Raw genomic sequence first — 19,159 nt, forward strand, 5'->3', positions numbered from 1 at the left:
GTGTCATTAGTTCTCCTAACCTTAGCTATTCTGTCTGGGTTTAGATGAAAATCTTAAAGTAGTTTTGATTTGCATTTCCTATTTAGTAAGGATGTTGAACATTTTTAAGGTGTTTCTTAGCCATTGCTATTCCACTTTTTGAGAGTTTTCTCTTCATATCCATAGCCTATTTTTTAATTGGGTCTTTTGTTTTCTTGATTTTTTTGTTTTTGAGTTAATTTGTATATTCTGGATATGATCCTCATTTGTCAGATGAATAGCTGTTAAAAACTCTCTCCCATTCTGTGGGCTTCCTCTCCACTCAATTGGTTGTTTCCTTTGTTGTATAGAAGCTTTTTATTTTAATGCAGTCCAATCTGTCAACTGACCTTAATTCCTGAGTGACTGATGTCCAATTTAGAAAGTCCTTTCCTGCACCTATATCTTGTAGGGTATTGCCTATGAATTCTTCTAGCAGTTTCAGCATTTCAAGCTTCATATTGAGGTCTTTGATCTATTTGGAGTTGACTTTAGTGAAGGGTGATAGGTATGGGTCTAATAACATTCTTCTACACATAGAGATCCAATTTTGTTAACATCATTTGTTGAAGACACTGTTTCCTCAAATGTGTGACTTTTTAAGAAAAGAGGGGCCACAGAGAAGCACACAGTGAGGAAGAGCACATAGAGATGGAGAACGAATTTAAAGTGACAATACCAAAAGATAAGGAAGGACTGGGACCAGCAGAACACTGAAAAGCCAAGCAAGATTCTCCTTTACAGTGAACTGAAGGAATCTGTCCCTACTGCAGCTTGGTAATGGATTTCTGTCTGCCACACTATGAGAGAATACATTTCTAGGTTTTAAGGCCACATGATTTGTGATAATGTATTACATCAGGCTCAGGTAACTGGTTCACTCTCATCATAATCTACCTAAGAAAGTGGAAAAGGGTAATATAATTCATACATACCATTGGTGACCTTGAAGTCTTTACTAGGTAAAAGTACACAGAACAAAAGGAATCAATAAGAAAACCTACTGAAAAGTTCAGTGATATCTGATTCTAGTAGAAAGTCAACCTAACAAGAAATTTACTATTCTTAACATGGTCAGAGATAATAACATCCTTTCAAAAAAAGTCAGAATCTGGTCTTAACTAATATTGGTCATTTAGAAACCATAAAACTAACAGATTTATATTTTAAGATCCCACATTGTACATTAAGATGAATAATTAATGAATATTTTATGATGTTATATAATCAATAGAAGAGTTATACTTAAAATTACTTAATTGGACATAATTCAAGTCAGTCATGAAGTAAAAAATTACTTAATGTTACTGAAGACTGGACTCTGAGAGTGAATACACCTATTTTTGATCAATAGAAATTTGGATATGATTTCAAATGACAAATTTACAGAGGAAAAAAATCAATTTTCTTTTGGCCTGAGGTATATACTATCTTGACAATAGTAATGATTCTAATAAGTATACATTCCTTTGCTTGGGGTGCCAGACCAACATGATTAAAGACTATGTTTGAAATGTCTCTTGATGTACAAAGTTAACCATTTCTCAACCAATACTCAACTCAGCTATCCTACTTATAACATACATTTAAGACATACAAGAGCAACGTTTCTACTAGATTTTCAGTTTACTTATTTATTTTATGTATATGTCATCAACATCATTATGTAGTTTTAACCATTTACCTCCAAATTCAGACATTCCACCTTATCTAATTTCTTTATCTTTAAAAAGTCAGGACCTGTTATTACAAACCTGGTTTAATTAACTTAACAAAAACCAAGAATGGTACGTAATAAAAAATAATTTTAAGAAAATATATTTTGTTCAAAAAATCTATTGATTTATTTTACCTTAAATACAGGAATCCATGTATTTAGAAAATTAGAAATGATAAAGTCTTTTAGATAGATATTTTGAAAACATAAATATGATACATGCAGATATTCATTACTAAATATTTCATATTCAAAGAAAGACTGAAAGAATTTCTATGAAACCAATTATTGTTAGGTTATTTTTTTAATACTTATAGGTGTTCAGTAATTACTAGTGAATGAAATTGCTTCTGTGATTTATAAATTCCAGCCAAACTTCAGATTAATTCTCAAAATATTCTATACATGGGGTCAAACTGTGTTTACAATTCAAGGATTTATTTAAATTTCAATTTTTTCTGAAACACTGGTCTTCCAACACAGTAAGTTCAGTTAGCATAGGCCTATATAATGGGATTTTCGTACATAATTAAGTAGAAAATAAGGCAGTTGAGTTAATTGCTAGAACATTTTGCATTAAGTGAGCTAGTAGAATCACAGTGGTGATGATAAAGAAGAGGAAGGAAAGGTTCATGTTACTCTCAGATTGCTGCTGTACATTGTTACAGATGAGACTTCCTCTAAAAGTACAGGGTGCTTCCTGGTACCATAGCCAGGAAGTGATAGCAGTGAGTTTAAACCCAGATCCTCTATTCCTAGCCCTGTACTGTTTCTACATTAACATACTGTCTTCTTCCCTGAAATCAGAGATATGCAGTACAAATCTTAACCATTATGGTTAAAATGGAAATTACCACAAGCATACTGTGAATGCTATAATAGTTCTAAAACTACAAATTCATTAAAATTTTTGTATAAACTTATAGAGAACAAAATATTCTTTAAATTCTCCTCAACCCTTCACAAAATATTAACATAAAGGTGTTTCCAAAACTGAAAAGCTGTGAGAAAAAGAAAAAAAAATCTATAAAAATATCATATGGGAAACAACATAGCTAGGAGTCAGTACTAACCTCTATGATGATGTATTTAAGATAAGTAACGGATCACTTCACAGTTAACAGCCTAGCAAAGAGGTTGGGCATTCATTCACTACTAAGTCTTCTCATTATCTTTGACTATGTTACACAATTCCAATCCAAAGTCATTTGCCCACATATTCCCTGGCTTCACAATGTTTTATCTGCTTTCTAGAAATTTCTGTGCCCTGCTTTTATTTAAGACCTAGGTCAACTCTAGCTTCTTCGCAGCAATTCATGGAGATCTATGCTTGAACTGAAAAGCTTTAGCTCTTAACAACATTATGTTTTGACAGCAGCAGTACATGAGTTTCATCTTACATTGTAGCTTATATCCACTGGCAATGGTTGTCTACAATACTATCTTTAGGAGGATTCTGAAGACAAGCTCTAGGAATGTATTTCATGGACAGTGAAGGATAGAAAGGAGGCCATCCATTCTAGCGGATTCATTTGATACCAACAGTCCCTCATTTTGTCATCTGAAAAGACTATGATACTTGTCTTTAAGTCATGTAGATTTCCATAGATCCTTCTCTTCCTAGCACCTATGTTTTGCAAAATGATCATCTGCTTATGATAATGAAATCACATTTTACTACTGTTAGTCACAGTTTTTCCAAAATTATTAACATTAAATCCCTTTTAGAGGAACTTTGTAGTATATATTTATAAATTTTAAGGAAATATATATTAACATCTTGATTCAAATAAAACATTAGGATATTGATGGGATGATAGATTAACTATATTTCTACCCAATAATCAAATGCAACAGAATAAAACTGCAAAAGTATTTTGAAAATAGATAAAACATTTTAAAAATTACAAATCTGTACCTTTTAAAATAAAGCTCACATGCCTATATCCTTGGATTTTGATCTCTATTTTAATACACTGTATCTTTCTCCATGTAGTAAGTGCTGAAATAATCCCTATCAATTAGTTTAGTTCTTACATCAAAGAGAGAGAGTTCCATTTTATTCTTTCCCACCTGCTAAGGAAGCATATTTATCATATTCTACAACAGCTCGCAGTTTGTTATACATTAACTGCTTATTCTCTTTGCCAATAAGACTGTGCTGGAACAGCAAATGAATTTGGTACATTCATTTAAATGATTCTGCAAACCACAGGCTACCCAGTTGTCTAATGATAAGAGAGCCCCAAAGCCACCTGATCACCATTATCCTGCCTTATTTTTTTGGACTCATGGTCAGTACTGTTGGGATCTGAATACTGAGAAAAATGAGAAGGAAAAGTATATCTCAGACCAAATCATGCAAAGGGGCTTTATTAATTCAGGCACCAGTGATGATGTGGTGAGGCTGGAAGGGAATGGGATATAAGATCTGGAGTGCTTTAGCTGCTGCTCCAAGACCAGTGCTGGTTTTGGCACTTCTCTCACTCTAGTGAGTTGCAAAAAAACAAGCAGGTGCTAGCAATCTGAGAGACCACATGCCAGCAACAGCTGCTTCAAACTGATTCAATTACATCTGCCTGAATAGTCCCAGGACATCAAACCAGTTGAAGAGATCCATAGACTGCAAAGAGACATAGTCTATCCTGGGGTACAATGATCCTTGAGCTAGCTGCTTGCAAATCTCCAGGATTTGATATAAGTGGCCCTCCCACTGCCAAGCATAGGAAAAAAGATGGGTATGTTTGATGCTTATTCACTTTAAAACTAAAAACTGAAGAAGAGAGCAGAAAACGCCCCTTTTGAAATTTTCTGTTTTAAATTGGACAGTAGCTGAAATCGTAAAGATACCTTGAAACATCCTAATTTTGTGAGATTTCCCAAAATCATTGGGTACAGCACATTTATAGAACATGCTCTTGGGATCCGGACTTCGCTCCAAACCTTGTTTGTACAAAAAGGGGCCAAGCAGCTGGGAAATTCTGGAGTGGAGTGTGTCCTCATTAGTTCCCATCTGCCACCAGAACTCAGCTCATGGCAAGTTTGGCTAAGTCCTGGTGTACTCAGGTCCAAATGTGGGTCAGTTTTAATTACACTATACAGAATTCAGTGTGCAGTTTTTAAATCCTTATTATACAGCACAGAGGAATGGGCAGCTCTCCAACTAATCAATTTTTTAAAAGTACATATATAAAATTTTAAACCAAGCTAGGCAGAGAGAGGGTGGGAAAAAATCTTATAAATGAGTACAATGGTTACTTAAGAGAATTATTAGTGAAATTGGGTCATGAGCTAGTTCTGCCTTGAAACTTCAAAATGAGAAACAAAATGTTTTCATTGGTAAGTTAGGAAACTTACATAAAGTACACAATACTTCTTGTTCTTCAGAGTGAATAAGGCTGTGGCCAGGATATGGCACACACCTACAAGGGACCGGCTTTCAGAGGAGCATCCACTCCTTTCAATGTTTGTCACTCACAGCAGGGATTAAGAGAAAAAGCACAAGTTACCTGGTAAAGTGGGGGGGGGGGGCTGAGTCTGAGAAAAAGATTCTGGGTATGTCTCAGCTCTCAGAGGCACTCAAACTCACGCAAAAGGGGGTCAGAATAAACCCATGAAGCTAATGGTCAGAATCCATCCTGTCCAAAAGTTTCAACATGTATAGGAAAGTAAAGGCACTAATCTTTCAAAGACAATTGTCAACAAAATTTCAGGAGTGAAGATATAGGTGGTTAATGATTGTTCATTTATGTAATAACATAATTTCCCATTTTGGTGCAGTCCTAGTGACAAAACAAAACACAATCTTAAATGCTCAAAGTATCTGGGCAGGGAGTGGGGGGAAGACATACTGGCTGTGTTGTTACAAAGCTTATCTTAAAAAGAACCATTTAAACTAGGTTGAGATCTAGCATTTAATATTTACTATCTATATGACTTTGGGGAAATTGCTGATATTCTGCTCTGATATTCTGCCTTATCAGATAAAATACGGACAACATTTAATCATGTTGTTGTAAGTACTATCAGTAACACACACATACACATATACATATACACACACATATACTGAATTCTGTAACTGAAATTAAAACTGGCCTACATTTGAACTTGAGTAAGTCACTCAAGTTTTAACATTAATCCAGCAATTACAAGTTAACTGTGTTACTATAAAACAATCACGCTGGGGGCAGGAGAGATGGCTCGACAGTAAAGAGCACTTGCTGCTATTCCAGAGGATCCAAAATCAGTTCCTAACACCTACATTGGGTGGCACACACCTGTAACTCCAGCTCCAGGAAATGTGAGTCCCTTTTCTGGCATGTGTAGATATCCACATACACACAGGCCACATGTCTACACACAGGCCACATGTCTACACACAGAGACACATACACAGACATAAAAAATAAAAATAAATCTTCAAAAGAGGATCATATGTTGAAGGCTTAACCTCCAGTATTAAGAACTGTGACTTGTACTAAGAGATAGGGAAGTTTTTATTGGGGTATTGAATTTCAAATGAAGTCACTGGAGTGGATGCTAATACAGTATGACTCATGTTCTTTCAAAAAGGAGGAAATTTGGACACCAAGGCAATCACAAAAAAGGGAAGGCACTGTGAAGAGATGCAAAGAAAAGATGTCTATCCATAAGTCAAGGAGAAATTCCTGGAGCAGATTTCCTCCCACACAGCACTCACAAAGAATCAAGCCTACTTATAAACCTGGATTTCAGACTTTTAAGCTATGAATAAATAAATTTCCACCTAAGACACTAAGTTTATGGTACTTGGTATGACAACCTTAGCAAACAGTTACCTAACTTTTAAAAATGTCATTAATTTTCAATGCTAGCCTTGATTCACCAAGCTCATAATTGTGTGCTTGACACCAGGCACATCAGTTTTATTATGTGTGGTGAGGAATGAACTACGTAGCTAAAATTTCAGTGCCATTTAGTTACAATACGAAAGTACTACATTCAAACATTAGTAAGAGACTTAGAGTCCACGGATTATAAAAGCATCATTGGGTCCCAGGTTTTGACTTGTTTAAGGTATTCACAGACTCCTTAAATCATTTAACTCACATAAATATTACATGCTTTCTTGTTAAACCTGATTTGATTCATCCTTCTTTTTATAAAAAAAAAAAAAATCCCACAATGCTATTCTCACTCAAACCAAAAGGAATCAATCAATTTTGATGAAAATAATCTCACAAACTTTATGAGAAATAAAATTTCCATATGATTCACTAATTCCACTTTTGGATATATACTAAAGACAAGTTGAAAACAGGTTCCCAAGGAGACATCTGTATACCTGGGTTCATCACAGATTTATGAAAAACTGAAATGTAGAAGCAATCAAAATGTCCAGTAACAAATGAACAGACAGGCAACAACATAGCATACACACATAATGGAATAGTATTTGGTCTTTAAAAACAAACAAATTCTGGCATATACAACAGTATGGGTGAAACGACATTATTTGAGGTGAAATAAGCCAAACACACAAAAAACAAATATTTTGTGGTATCACCAGTATTACTAAGAGTAACCAAAAAGATATCTCATAAAGATAAAAAGAAAAATGTAGTTTCCAAGAACTGGAAGAGAAAAATGGGGAGTCATTTTAAATGTATTTAATGTTTCAGATTTTTAAAATGAAATAGTTGTTCAGATGGCATGCTGTTGTGGCTGAATAAGCGCTATGAACATATTTAAAAGATTAAACTGCATACCAAAAAAGAGCTAAGAGAGTACATTTTATGTTATTTCTACTCTAGAATTGTAAAAAGTGGGAAAATGATAAAAATAAAACATTAAGGTCTTTTGAGACAATAAACTGATTCATGATTTTTAAAAATAATGTCTTTTAAAGACACAGAAGCAAAATTAACTTCAGATATTACCTTTGACACAATCTAGTAAATAATGCCCAGACCAGAATTCCAGCTCCCCACTAGTTAGATGATCTTTCTTCAGTATCTACGAGCAGTCATAATGGTGGCAGCAGTGGTGTGAGAGGTGGGTACCACAGCTAACGTTTTATTTTAATATCTGCTATGTACTAACCACTGCACTAAATATTTTGCGTGTTACATAACTTTCAGTGCAAACAAATATAAGCTAAATATTTTTAAAATAATTTTCCAAATGAAGAAGCAAAGAACAGATATTTAATTGAGTCCACATTAATAAGAACTCTTAATTTATGTAAGCATTCCTCTGGTCAATATAATCTTTGAAAATTAGAACTTTGTTTTATTTTTCAGGGAGCCTAGCATATAGCAGGCATTCAACTGTCATGTAAAATAAAAGTAGGAAGTAAGAAGGAAAGAGATAGAAAGTTAGCATTTACATTTAGGCACACAATATTCTCAATATGTATAGATTAACCATAAATCACAGGGAAACCTGCGATTTTGCCCAGGAATACTAAGGTCTGGCAATTTCTCATTGAGAGTCCATGCAATCATTCCTGGTGTATCACAGAAGCAAGCTTCTGATTAATATTCTAGATCATATATACTATTGGCTGGTCTTTTAATTTCTAATTTTGAGACTAACAGAGAGATATATTTCACCTATCATACTAAGATTGAGAAGGAAAAATGAGATCTATAATACTGGCCTTATAGGAAATAAACTTCCAAGTCTAAAAGTACCCATGAATATCACCAACCAATGTCTCAAAATTTGAGAAACCTAAATTAGACATCTTCCTACAGTAGTTATTACTGGCTACTGTTGAGACTTGAACTATTCCTATGTTAGTGTTCATGCCATACACAATACAGCCTGACAAGGGCCCACAGCAGGTCCTAACTGCTGTGTTTTGACGTGACCTGTTTATGTATCTGCAGTTGGAATTTAGTGATGAATAGAAACCAAAATTATAAATATGTATATAGTAAACAAGGTCCATTATTTCTACTTCATAAAACAACTACACATATTAATATATTCTGATCATACCTGACCCAAAGAAAGCCAACACATATTTTATTTTTGTGTTTTTAGTGAGATAGCATTAGGGAGGGAAGAAGAAACACAGTGTTTATGTGGAAGGCAAAGGCATTAATCACACAACCCAGGATTTGTTTAGGCCTATACACCAAAGTGTTTGCCTCAGCCTTTGTGTGTACAACAGAGAAAGCTTTTCTTATACTCAGTTAAAGATTAGTATAAAGCCTAGATTGGTATTTTTATTCTAGATCTAAAATAATAAGAAGGTATTAATTTTACATAATTATACATTTTTAGGGACAAGACTTATCAATATTGTTATTTGTATCTAACCAGCAATCTAAGAAGTAAAGTAAGTCCATCAGAGCTCATCCAAACTGTACAACAGGTCATTTCTGATGCTCCATCCCTCTCTTTCTATATGCATGCTTTCTATATTTATTGACTAGTAGCTATGCGAAAGACAATGTGTTAGAGACTACAGACATTCCTCTGCCTCCTTCACATGTACTGCTACCTACTTCCCAAGAGATTAGTTCAATCCATAATATAGTGATTCACTATCAAAAAGCAGGTTCCATATAAACTAATAAAAGGAAAAACTACAGCAGTTCTAAGACTTAAGATTTTTGTTATTAAATACTGATAGAAAATTCTTAGCATTTCAAATATGCTAAGGAGAAAAGTGCAAGCCATTTGAGTAAGTTTGCAATATTGGGAATCTGGGACAACGGAATAATTAATTAAATACCTTAATATGAAATTGCAGCTGTTTGTATTTCACTTGTAGAACATTACCCAAGGTAAGGGCTATAATAGCATTGCAATCTTAAAAATAAGCTTATTCGTCAAAATATATATAAAGCTATTAACAAAAGAACTTAATATCACCACCAGTGACTCTAGAAAAAAATTAAGGATCTAGCATTTGATAAAAAGATAATATTACAACATTGAAATCTACATGTGAATTTTAGCTCCCTTTCTAGAATTTACCATTTAATTATCACTTTTTCCCCCTCATTTCCACCCCAACCACAAGAGAGACACATACACAAATGAAGAAATCATCTTATAGTATACCCTTAAATATTCTGAATATGTCCCATGTGTCCACTAATAGCCAAATGCTTTCAAATCTGTTCAGTTAAATGGATCAATAACTACATCCAGCCCCACAAAGTGGGGGTGCCAACATGGTGAAATCAAGCCAAACATAAAATGTTTCTACCAGGACAGAAATTATCAGCAGTTATTTGGAGAGATATACTTTGTCAGGTACACAACAAAAACATTATCTTGGGCAGTCAGCAGCTACTAAAAATTATTTGCGACACAAACTAAAGGATTAGGCAAAAATATTCAGAAGTTACAGCCAGTGAGATTTATAATGAACAAGTGTGATAGTCCAAGGCCTAACATCTCATATCTTTCAAACTGAAGAGTGCACAAAACACAAATAAGCAATACAATACACAAGCAAAATGCTAACAAGCTTATCTGTGCCCTCCCCCCATGTGACACAGCTGTGAACAACAATTGAGCAGGTGCAACCAAGCTTTCGAGAATTCCTGCCTGTTGCCCAGGAACCACAACACAGCACGGTTAAGATTTTAAACAGGTGCAAACATTTTTTTTCCTGTTTGTCTAGTACTGGAGACAGTGTAAAGACAGTGCATCTGCAACCACTCCTTACCTAAAGCAGCTCCACAAAAAATAAACTCAAAAATGGCTACAAAGTTTGAAAATCAAACAAAAATACCAAAGACAATGATTTTTCAAGAGTTTGACACCACATCGTCAGTCACTTTAACAGTACAGTTCCACAAAATACTCTCTAATCTTCGCCAGATTAATGCTTTGTAATTAAAATTATTCTGCCTCATCAATTCTTAAAAATGTTTATCTGAGTGATTCTTACATTGAAATGCAGTGCAATGTACGTATAAAATATACTTATTTGAAGCTGTGCTAAAATTAACATTTTCATATTAATTTTATAAAAAATTTTAACACACAAAATATAATAACTTGAGAGTTAATGTGTAGATTTACATAACCATAGGTAATTCATATACATACCTATGCAGCTATGGGTCACAAACAAACTTGCAAGTCATCAGGGACTCTGAAATATAAAACAAATATGTCATATAAGTAAAATTAATTTTTTGAGTAGAAAACCAGTATTTTGCTAGACAATTTCTCCATAAAAGTAGGAAAAATCTTAAGCATAAAGCAGGTGAGTTAGTTCGTATTTATATATTCCCCATAGGATACTTCAAATCACCCTAAATTCATATGTTTGAGTGTACACACATGGAGCCCCTAAGCAGTGTTACCAAAGCAAGCATCAGCAAGGGACTGAGACTCGCCATAGCCTCTGAAACGCAAATGCTTTCACTACAGGACAAGGCAAACACTTAAAAATGATTTTTTTCTTGGTATTCTTCCAGGATTATTGCCTTCCTAATACAAATATGACCACTGCTCTCTAAAATGAAACTCTCCCATTCATCTGCACTCAGTTGCCTAGAATACTGCTACAGAAGAAAGGTGTTTTCACAGCATAGTCCACAGAAACGCATACATAAACAAAAGTAACCATTGAATGTTCATTGACTTTGTTACAACAAGAAATAGATTTTAGTCAGCTTCTATGCTCACACCACATGATGCCTCAACCCAACACACAGCAAAACTGCCAGTGAGATCGGTATTGACACAGGGTGCTATGTAAGTCCAGTTCAAAACAATTTCAGTTTACAAGCACACTCTAAAAAGATTTGGGTTTGGGGAAAGATGCATTGAGCATGAAGGCTGCAAACTAATTCTACAACCTAATTCCACAATTCTTTCTAAATGCAAAATAAAGTCTTGAATTTATATATTTCCTTTCCTTTCTCCCTTTTCTTTTTGACAGGGTCTCCCTAGTCCCAGCCTGCCTGGTACTATGTAGACCAGGCTGGCTTTCATCTCAAAGAGATTCACCTGCCTCTGCCTCCAGAGAGAATTTATATATTTCTAAGCATAATTAATAACAGCAATGTTTAAAGGTCACTAATCCTTCCTTAAACATATGTGTAGGTAACAATTTTTATGATGGTTCTATAAACTGGCATCACACATTATTCTGTTATGAACATAAACTGACAAGAATTTTCTGGAAAGTTATTATATGTACATTTCAAGAAGTCAAAGTTTGAAATTTGTCCCTGGTTTAGTTATAGGAATCTATAATACATAATAGAAAAGAAAAAGAAATTTATGTTACAAGATAACTTTAGGGCTCACGTGTTAGCTCAGCACGTAAGGGCACCTGCTGTCAAGCCTGAGCCCTAAGATTAATCCCTGAGACCCACATGGTGGAAGAAAAGAACTGACAGCTGCAGGTTGTCCTCTGACTCCACAGAGGAGCCAAGGCAGCACCTTCTATACAGACACATGCACAGACACACATGGGGGAGGCGGGCAGGGACACCAGAGGTGAGGCGAGAAGAAAATAAATGGTAAATAAAATATAAGAGATAACTTAATTGTACTGGAAAACTATAAGTAATTTAAATGTCTCACAAAATAAGTATATCACATCCATATAAATGAATATTGTATAACAATTTATAAAGTGCCTTAAAAGAATATTTCAAATTTTATGAGAAAATTCAAATATCTATCACTATGATACCACAACATGTAGAATGTCAGTTGCACAGAAAATATGAAACTTTACTGACAATCAACAACAGAATATATATTAAACACATGGGGATTATATCTGGATAAGATAATGATTTCTTTGCATTTTTCTGCTTATGCTCATAGACAGCTAATTATTGCCAACAAAAATTCTTTTTGTACTAACAATATTGGTTTGTAAGGTAGTGGTAAAAGGAAAACATTGTGAAGTGCCATATGGAAATCATAAATCAAAACTTTCTGAGAGAAAGTAATGTATCCCATCACACATAAAACCCACCAACGATACCTAGAGTGAGAACACACTCTGCTTCCTCATAGGGTGCAGGCAGGGGCTTTCTAATCTCAGGACTCTAGAATCTGCACCAGAAATTCAATAACACATTTTTAATCATCCGAGTAGAACTTTTTAATTATGCAGAGTGAAAAGATGGCAAGAACAGTTCAGGACTGAAAATCTGTTAAATCTAGTATAGACTAATGTATTCACTAAGCCAGCAGCATTCAGAGAGCCTCTCCTGTGTGCTAGGTGCTGCATTTGTCACTGCCATGTGCTAAAAGACATGGCAGGACACATCCTCACAGTGCTAACCATTTAAAAACCTCAACATACATAGAAACCATTCAAAAAACGATATAAAAATAACAGCTCAAGGTATTTCTGAGAGTTCTGGCACATTATTGAACAAGAAAGCATGCGTCAGACTTATTATATAATAGAGCAAAGTCTTGCATAGAGGAAATGCTGACTAAAAAGTCATAAGTACTAGTGTGCATCACTTACAAATGCACTTGTAAATTACTTTGTTTACATTTTTCCTTATGTGGTTTGCTTCTTCTTAATGGACATATAATAATAGATCAAATATGAAGAAATACTGATCAAATATAGGGCACTGGATGTATAAAATTGTCTCAGATTATCTAGGGCCACATGAAACACATGGACAATTATTAACAGATTACATTCATTTATTTGCAACCTAAGTAAATAAGTAGTTTATTTGATAATCCTTCCTGAAGACAATGTTAGGACAATATCACCAGAGAAGGCAAAGCAGATAGAGCAGACCACTTTTTCTGTACAGATAACATGATAGAGTGTATAGATAGTCTCGATATCAGAGCAGTTTCTCTGTGCTCTATAACCACACCCTTTGTCCTTCTAAAACCAGTGTCACACAATTATTACAAGGTTGAGGGCAACTGTAAAGTACTGACAGGTACTAAAAACAGCTATTCATGTGATCAATGATCCATAGACCAGGCTCATGCAGTTCTGGGCAGCAACAGAGTTACAAGATAGGATGATGACTAAATACTTACCCTTTGCCATCAGAAAATTGATGATGTCATCCAAGTTAAAAATTTCTTGTGTTTAAAATAGTGAACATGCTACCTAACCTATAAGATTATTTATGGTGATCAATGCTATAGGCATGTATAAAAATTAGCACAGTGCCTGCCAAAAAGTAAGTATTGGGTAAAAAAGGACCTAATAGGATAAAAAAAGAGAGAGAATATAATACAAAAAGAGAGAGAATGTCTTATGTTAAGCTAAGGACTAAAGTAAACAGACACTAAGTGATAGAGACACCTTACTAGATGTACAGTCCAGCAACTTATCCAACAGTCACTCTTTCTCCATGTTCGTGGAAAATGTGAAAAGCAACATTCTATAACAATAGTAATCACCATAGTAACAACATTAATCAGCGTTGCAAGCACTATTCCCTTTCCTGAGAAAAAGGTAGTGGGAATCTAATGTACTGCAACACTACCCAACTTCTCTGGTGAAATTGTGTATATTTAACAAAATGAGCAGGAAGAAGAAAGTAAGGACAAACAAATATAGCTGCTCAAATGGAATTAGATCAATGAACTGTGAAGTGCTCAGGGAACACATATAAATGCTATCACCTTTTCATATACTCTAAAGAGAATCACGTGATATAAGCTGGCATATACTATAAGGAGCAAATATAAGTGTGAGATGTTATTTTCAGTAAATTTATCAATAATGTCTTAAAAGACAGGGATGGAGGCATAATAGACACTTTTCTAATCCTCATTTCTACTTTTGTTTGAAGGAAATGCATATATTGATGTAGTTTGTCTTCAAATTCTCATAGATTATATAAACCCTATAATTGTTTGGATCATGTAGGATGAAGTTACTATAAACAGCATTACAAATGGACATCATATATATATATATATGATGATTGGGGTTTTTTACTTGTAGGTTGGCACAGATGTGTTCACTACAGATATTCAATAAGTCCAGTTTTATATTATGTAATACAGGAAAGTTGATGTAAGAAGTACAAAAAGTTCATCTTTGCTCCCTATTGGTTGGATCTAATTAGAGATGAGTCTTGAACTATTAGTAAATAAAATTGCTAACTTACTCAGCGCATTAAAAAAAAAGTCTACCCTGGGCCTATGGGGCAGTGCCACAAAAAAGAAAAACAAACAAGAAAACTCAGAGCTTAAATTTAGACTACAAAATACTTTTCCTTATTAATATTCTAAGGAATATTTTTAAATGTTAACTTCTTAAACTTTTCATTCTTTAAGAAAAGTTACTGATACTATCATTCCAAAATTATTTCAATATATAATTAATATATGCATAATTTATATAATATATACATATATTAAATCCAGAAGAATCTGAAAGCATCAGTAAACAGGTTGCTTATTATTATATTGCTGCTATTATTACCTTGCATTTTTGTTATATTATTAACCTTAATAATTTGTAAAGCCAAATTTATTTTTGAAAATTGAAGTATCCTAACTTCTATTATTTATCTGAGCAGAAATTCAAGTTATTTCTGTATATTATTAAGCTAGACTTAGGCTTTCATGATTAAAAGGCTACCTCTTCTCCGGAAAAAGTATAAGAAGCAACAGTTACCTATTTATATAACCTTGTGAACTGGAAACAGATAAAGAGCAAGAAGGAAGGAAAGGAAACCATATGATAAACACACATTAACGCAAGCACACAATCAGTTTATCTAGAGCTTGGGGAACACTAGGAAAAATAAAGTTATGAAATATATGGAAAAGTTTGTATTTAAATGTATGAAAAGTTTATGTTTTTTAAAAATAAAAAACCTAAATTTAAACTTCCCAAGATTGATGGCTACCACTTAAAATAACAATTTAAGGGCTCTCTCCCATCCTTAGGCCTCTCTCCAGGGTAAGTCTTTCGTGCCCTCTGGGCCTTGACTCCCGAAGCCTCATTCCCCCTCTCATTTCCACCGCCATTCTCTCCTTGAGTTTGGGCACTTCCCCATTCTTTGTCTTGGGTCCCCAGATACCTGGGGAACCAATAATGCTTCCTGATCCTTTTCATCCAGACCAACTTAGTATTATTTTAACATGAGGTATGACCCTCCTGACTGTTGGCATAACTAATATATGTTTTATATGCAATACCAAATATGAACTTGTTTCTATGTATATATGTTAAATATATATGTTTACATATGTTTATGGGTAAGCTAAACATGCTTATGTATATTATAATAAAAATATTAAAATTGCTGTGCTTCCCTGGGCCTGCATGACCCACAGGCCTCTCTCCTACATGCAGGCCTCTCTCCAGGGTAAGTCTATCGCGCCTCCGCGCCTTGACTCCCCCAGCCTCATTCACCGTCCCGTCTCCCCAGCCAATCTTCCCTAGCCTGGTTCCTGTCCCATTGCTTGATGTGGCACCCCAGAAACATGAGAACCATCACTGCTTCCTGATCCTTTGCATCCAGACCAACCAAGTTTCTCAGTGCAGTCCCCAGGAGCCCTTGAGGCTGATTCCTGCCCCCATCTTCCTTTGTATCTCTGGGTTGCATGTCCACCAGCTGCCCTAGACTAGCATCTTTCCTGGGTCCAGCTCCCAGGCCAGTCCAACCCCCAAATTCCTAAGGCCAAAATCTTTTCTGGAGGGATATTAGGCCCCAGGAGCACTGCTTTGGGGCCTGGCCCTGCTCTCAACTCCCACTGCTTCCCTAGGCCTGAACCACCCACCAGCCTCTTTCTGGGCCAAAAGGGGCTGACCTTTCCACATCTTGATCCATTGCATCCAGACCAATCCAGCACCCCAGTGCAGTCCCCAGGAGTCCTTGGGGCCTCTTCCTGCCCCATCTGCCTTTGCATCTCTGGGTTGCATGTCCACCAGCTGCCCTAGACTAGCATCTTTCCTGGTCCAGGCTCCCAGGCCAGTCCAACCCCCAAATTCCTGAGGCCAAAAAATTCCTGGAGGGATCCAGACCTTAGGAGAAAGCCTGAGAGCCCAGCCCCCCAGTGCAGTCCCCAGGAGTCCTTGGGGCCTCTTCCCGCCCCATCTGCCTTTGCATCTCTGGGTTGCATGTCCACCAGCTGCCCTAGACTAGCATCTTTCCTGGTCCAGGCTCCCAGGCCAGTCCAACCCCCAAATTCCTGAGGCCAAAAAATTCCTGGAGGGATCCAGACCTTAGGAGAAAGCCTGAGAGCATCTAAACCTTATCTGACTTGCCCTGTGTGGGAACTCCTGAAGACAAAAGCAATCTGGCCACTCCAATATAAAAAATTCCTGGAGGGATCCAGACTTTAGGAGAAAGCCTGAAAATATCTGACCGTCACCAGAATTGGGCCTCTGTGAGAACTCATGAAGACAAAAGCAATCCAGCCACTCCAATATAAAATAAAAGAGAGAAACAGAAGCTTAGATGAACCAGCTATTCCTGCCCAAAAAGTAAACAAAAAAGACACATAAAGTTCACAAAAAGAAGCAGACCTAACCTTGAAGGCCTGAGTCTCACACAAGAATCAGAAACTACAAAAGAAATTCACATGTCAAAATCACAGAGAAAAAATAATAACATGAAAAAAACAAAATAACATATCACCATCAAATACCAATAGTCCTCTAGAAGAGTAAAATGAGAACCCCTTAGAGATAATGCAGGACATGGAACTCAAAAGAACAATTATAAACATGGAATTCAAAAGAACAATTATAAACATGATAAAAGAATTCAGTGAATTTAAAGACCACACAAGCAAAGAAATCAAAAAACTGGAGGAAGATAGAGATAAACTTCTGAATGAATTCAGAAAAGAGAAATATTGAAGAATACTCAGGCAGAAATGAAGAAGGAAGTGAAACACACAGTAAGCCAATTATAAACGACAGGAGAAAGACTTAACAACAGGATGAACAAAATGGAAAACAGAGTATCAAGACTGGAAGAAAAAATGGACGAACTAGACCACTCAATCAAAAATTATGAAAAATTTAAGAAATCACAAGAATGGAATAGACAGGAGTTGTGTGACACCATAAAAAGACCAAACTTACAAATAATAGGCATACAGGAAGGAGAAGAATCCCAAGATAATGGCATGGACCAGATCTTCAACAGAATCGTGTAGGAAAATTTCCCAAAATTAAAGACAGACACACCCATACAAATACAAGAACCATATAGAACACCAAATAGGCAGGACCAGAAAAGAAACTCTCCACGGAACATCATAGTAAAAACACAACATATACAAAACAAAGAGACAATTCTGAAAGCTGCAAAAGAAAAAACAAGTCACATATAAAGGAAAACCCATTAGGATCATAGCCGACTTTTCAGTGCAAACTATGAAAGCCAGAAGAGCCTGGACCAAAGTATTCCCAGTTTTAAATGACCACAGATGTCAACCCAGATTACTATACCCAGCCAAAATGTCTATTATAGTCGAAGAAGAAAGAAAAATCTTCCAAGACATAAAGAGGCTGAAGGAATTCATGTCCACAAAACTAGCCCAGAATGAAAACAGAAATTAAAATGACAGGATTCAATACCGATCTATCATTAATAACTTTAAATATTAACAGACTGAATTCCCCAGTCAAAAGACACAGGAATGAAAACAGAAATTAAAATGACAGGATTCAATACCCATCTATCATTAATAACCTTAAATATTAACAGAATGAATTCCCCAGTCAAAAGACACAGACTAGCACAATGGGTTAAGAAACAAAACCCATCTTTTTGGTGTCTGCAAGAAACTCATCTAACTTTTAAGGACAGACACTATCTCAAAGTGAAAGGATGGAAAAAAAATATACCAAGCAAATGGCACTAAGAAAATAGCAGGCAGAGGAATTCTAATATCTGAAAAAATAACTTTAAACTAAAACTAATCAAAAGAGACAAAGAGGGCCACTTCATTTTGATCAAAGGAATAATAAATCAAGAAGATATCACAATCATGAACATATATTCACCAAAATCTGGTGCACCCAACTTCATAAAAACAATACTACATGACTTTACTTAAGACCCAGATTAACCCCAACTCATTAATAGTAGGGGGCTTAAATAACCCACTGTCTGCATTACATAGGTCAAAAGGGCAGAGAGTTAAAAGAGAGACATCTGAATTAACAATACCATATATCAAATGGACTTAACAGACATCTACTGAGTATTCCACTCAAGCACCAAAGAACATACTTTCTACTCAGCACCCCATGGAACATTCTCCAAAATCGACCATATACTGGGGAACAAACAAACCTCAAGAAATACAAGAAGATTGAAATAATTCCATGCATTCCATCAGACCACAATGCATTAAAGCTTATTATAATCAACACCTGAAGAAGCCCTAATCACCACATGAACACATAGAGATTAAACAACACACTCCTGAATGATGAATGGGTCAAAAGAGAAATTAAGAAAGAAATAAAAGTATTCC

At 35.4% G+C, this 19,159-nt stretch overlaps 1 protein-coding gene across 7 annotated transcripts in view; it reads right to left on the bottom strand.

Moving 5' to 3' along the window:
- Window positions 1–19,159, bottom strand: part of Zbtb20 (zinc finger and BTB domain containing 20) — an 843,460-nt gene that overhangs the window by 583,311 nt on the left and 240,990 nt on the right. For all 7 annotated transcript variants that reach the window (XM_008842866.3, XM_029568249.1, XM_029568251.1 and 4 more), the window contains one exon: window positions 10,796–10,841. The gene's annotated coding sequence lies outside the window, so the exon portion shown is untranslated. The remainder of the gene's footprint in view (window positions 1–10,795; window positions 10,842–19,159) is intronic.

This window comes from Nannospalax galili, unplaced genomic scaffold (genome assembly GCF_000622305.1).
Source record: "Nannospalax galili isolate Female #2095 unplaced genomic scaffold, S.galili_v1.0 scaffold18, whole genome shotgun sequence".
In the NCBI taxonomy this organism is placed as follows: Eukaryota; Metazoa; Chordata; class Mammalia; order Rodentia; family Spalacidae; genus Nannospalax; species Nannospalax galili.